Consider the following 4255-nt stretch of genomic DNA (forward strand, 5'->3'; position numbering starts at 1 on the left):
CCTTCTCGGCTGCGGACGTTCGCACCAATTGTTTTGGTGCGGATTTTCATTTTTTGCACCACTTTTCGATCGAATTTCCTCATCTCCACCGTCTAGTATCTCGGCTGCGGACGTCCGCACCGAAGGCTTCGGTGCGGTGCGGATTTCCATTTTTGCACCACTTTCCAATCGAATTTCCTCAAACTTCCTTCTAGACATATCTAGATCATCTCTGTAAAATTTTACCAATTTGGTGATCGTTAAGGCCCTCAAAATCGAAAAAAAATGGAGATGATGAACTGGACAGAATTCAGTCCGTTAGATTTGTTTTTCGATTTTAAGGGCCTTAACGATCACCAAATTGGCTGAAATTTTGCAGAGATGATCTACACAAGATGATCTAGATATGTCTAGAAGAAAATTTGAGGAAATTCGATCGGGAAGTGGTGCAAAAATGAAAATCCGCACTAAAACTTTGATGCGGACGTCCGCACCTGAGAAAGGTCATTTATATATATATATATATATATATATGTGTTGAAAAGTAATATTTAGATAGTCGGTATATTCGGTATTACCAAACCAACTTTTTCAGTAATCTTTTATTCTTGGCTATTGGACCTTACCTCGATCCATTTTGAAAGAACCATTGTGGGTTTGAAGATGAAGACATGAAGTTGGAGATGCCCTTTTTGGATTGCCATTGTTCCGATTGGTCAAAGCAGAAGTTAAAAAATACATATTCATTGAAAGGTTGGAGAAAGTGTGAAACTATCCGCAGTTCTTCTCTGACTTCTAGTTGTGATGAAAACTGAAAATATATATTTAATCCCCAGTTTGTGATCATTAAGATCAGGCAAAGATATGTTCCCAATGTATTGGTTCTCGAATGAAAATTAAGAAAAGGTCGGAATTACACAAAATTGGAAACAAGAGTACAACAGACCGAGTATATATATAATATAGCCTTACAATATTGCACTGCATGAACCACGTCCACGAGTACGCAAACCAAGGCACTTGAAACCAATAAAATCTTATAAACATTAAACCAATTAAGCCTAAAATTTAAATCTTATATTTCCATTCAAACATTACTCGCATCAGGGCTGCTCACCTGCGGGACACTTTTTAAGGGACAGAAAAAGACGACTCAATCTCAGCCATTGGATTTTAAATGAATCAATCCTACGGTTTTGATGAAAGCCTGATCTCATCCGAACTCTTATCCTTACTGCAGCCGATTCCTTCTGCTTCTCCTCACACCTTTCGAAACGGGTTCATCTTCTTCTTTCTCTCAAATCTCTTCAAACCCAGTTCTATACTTCTGTTCATCTTCTTCTCCTCTCATACATCTTGTTAGTCTCAAACCATGCTATCTGAACTTAAACCAGATTTTCATTCGAATTGATTTCTCATACTTTCCTACTCGATTTCAATGGATAACGAAAGCATCCCCATACTTGTTTGTGGGGTTCTTCTTTTTCTCATACTGCGAATGGGTGTTTTCCCTCAAGATCCAGCCATTTAATTTTTCTATTTTTGTGGAATTGCTTTGGGGATTTAGTTACATGTTGCTGAAATCAAATTACATCAGCCCTACGGAAGATGGAAATAGAAGAGTATATGGTGCTTTTAGAAATTACAGATAAGATGGTGAGATGAGAATAGAAGATGAAGAAGAAAAAGAAGAACAGATCTATAATCCCAAAAACACAAGAAGAAGAAGAAGAAGAAGAACCCGTAAGATTGGTGAGATGGAAGAAGATGAACATAAGAACTCAGAATGGAACGAAATCGGTTTTTTCATTAGAAACCGTAAGATTGATTCATTTAAAATCCAATGGCTGAGATTGAGTCGTCCCTTTCTGTCCCTTAAAAAGTGTCCCGCAGTGAGCAGCCCTGTTACTCGCATTGGTTTCCATATACTCCACGCATTTGTCCATGTATCTGTCATGGAGGTCCTTGTCTCCAAACAATCCACTGTACTCTTTGGCACCATCTCTGTGAGCCTTCCCCTCCTCATCCATCACAACCAGACGCAGCGACTCAGCCACCATGTTCCTGTTAAACGATCCATTCTCTTCGTCTCTCGGTATCTCAATCCCAACCTTCTTGTCCCAGAACCTAGCATTAAGCCCTTGATCATATAAGACTGGAAACATGATAAGTGGACGTCCATAATGTAGACCTTCGATGACTGAACTCCAACCACAGTGAGTCAAGAAACCACCGATTGACTCGTGGGACAATATTTTGAGCTGAGGAGCCCAAGTTGTCCAGACAATCCCACGACCAATTGTTCGGTCCACAAACCCATCCGGTAATCTCACCGAGTCACCATCCTCAATTTGTGGTGATTTCCTCATTGCCCAAAAGAAAGGCAACCTAGAAAGCTCTAACCCTAGAGCCAATTCCGTGAAGTCTTCTTGACTTGGATTAACCTCACTCCCAAATGCAACGTAAACTACAGTCCCCTTCTCTTGCTTATCCAACCACTCAATGATTCTAGGGTCCTCTTGATCTTCACTCCTCTGTTGTTGTAGCTGCGGTGGGAGCAGACCGGCTGGAAGCACTACAGGTTTTCGGTGAAGGTCTTGAAGCAAATCAAGCCACTCCCCTTCGATCTCTCTACAGGTTCGAACAAAATAGACCTGACAACCTTGAATAGTCGAGGTCATACGCGTCCAATCGTTAACCCCGGTATTTGAATCAGAAGCATACTTTGGTTTTACAGAATGGAACATTCTCCTGGTCTCGAAAGGCTTCATAAACTGATTCGTAGGAAAGGGAATCCAAGGGGGAGGGACAGTGAATTGCTCCGGCAGCTTTCTGAGACCATAGCGCTCTATTTGGTCTGGTGATGTTGGTCCAAAGAAACGAATACTGAACTGGGCTCGTGAAATGCCAAGTTTGATAGCCAGTGCTGGCAGCCAGTAAGGAGTAAAGTCGTTAATAATCCAATCCGGAGTGTGAGTCTCGAGGAAGTTGGAGACACCAGCTTCAAGTCATCTTGAGCTATTTTGAGGTAGGGGATGAGGTCAACTGTTACATCCATGGTGGCCTCGGCGTTTTCCGGGAGATTCTCAACGTGTGAAAGTGGGAGTTGGATCAAATCGATTGAAGATGCTAAGGCTGGAGGAATTTTTGGGAGGCGTTGGATGTTTCTTGGGGTTGATATGAAGGAGACACGATGACCTCTTTGAGCAATCTGTTTGGCAAACTCGAGAAATGGGATTATGTGACCAAATGCTAGCCATGGGAAGAAGGCTATATGAAGCTTCTTAGTCTCAGTCTCAAAGCTCATGTTGATGAAATCCAGGAATCAGACGCGAGCTAACTGGCTAAGAGAGAACTCGATCTACTTGTCTATGCTTCTAACTTTCCTATCTCCTACTATATATAGTAAAAATGATTTACAACGCAAACTATGCAAACTATATGCCTTTGTCCAGAGGCTATCATATAAATCAATATTCGACTTCAAGTTTTTTATTTCAATTGGATGGGCTGCTCTGAGGACACGCCGACACGGTAGCAATGCTTGTCTTCTTCATCAATAAGAATTTTTGTCAACCAAACTACAAGAGGGTGTTGCTGATTCCCAAACTTAAAGGAGACAAAGATAACATGAAAGCCAAAAATAAAGGACAGCACTTGTAACTATTGAGTTGGCTCATTGTTCTTGGAAAATATTACTTATGTTTACAAAAGAATTATTATGGGGTCGTACGTATATATAGCGAGATCGCGATCGCCGGCCAAAGGGTTAGTGAGATTCCCTTCCCTGGCTAGACTTTATGCTGCATAGACATGCAAGTTTGATACGGCCGGCAGATGTTATGTCATTTTTTTTTTTTGACAATAATAATAATTATTTTATCAATAGCGAAGGCCTGAATGACGGGATTACAATAACCACAAGGGTCACAATAGTAACATTACATTAGACAAATAACTCACTTATTCATGAGCTTAGCAGAAGATAAAACTAGATACAAACCAAGATACCAGAGAAGACATAGAACCGGAGCAAGACGCTCAATTGCGGCACTCACTACCAGAAGAAAGACTTTAGCCGACGAAAAAAAAAAAACAGGCCGACGAAACAATTTTTCGTCGGCTAAAGTACACTTTAGCCGACGAAATTTTCCTTCGTCGGCTAAATTATATTTTCGTCGGCTATAGTCAACTTTAGCCGACGAAATTTTCATTTCGTCGGCTAAAGAATTTTTTTTCGCGGCTAAAGTCTGTGACTTTAGCCGACGACTTTAAA

At 40.8% G+C, this 4255-nt stretch overlaps 1 pseudogene; it reads right to left on the reverse strand.

The window, feature by feature from the left end:
* Positions 1-1808: 1808 nt before the first annotated feature.
* Positions 1809-3286, reverse strand: LOC101292736 (annotated as a pseudogene).
* Positions 3287-4255: the final 969 nt, after the last annotated feature.

The sequence above is a fragment of the Fragaria vesca genome, linkage group LG6, assembly GCF_000184155.1.
Source record: "Fragaria vesca subsp. vesca linkage group LG6, FraVesHawaii_1.0, whole genome shotgun sequence".
In the NCBI taxonomy this organism is placed as follows: Eukaryota; Viridiplantae; Streptophyta; class Magnoliopsida; order Rosales; family Rosaceae; genus Fragaria; species Fragaria vesca.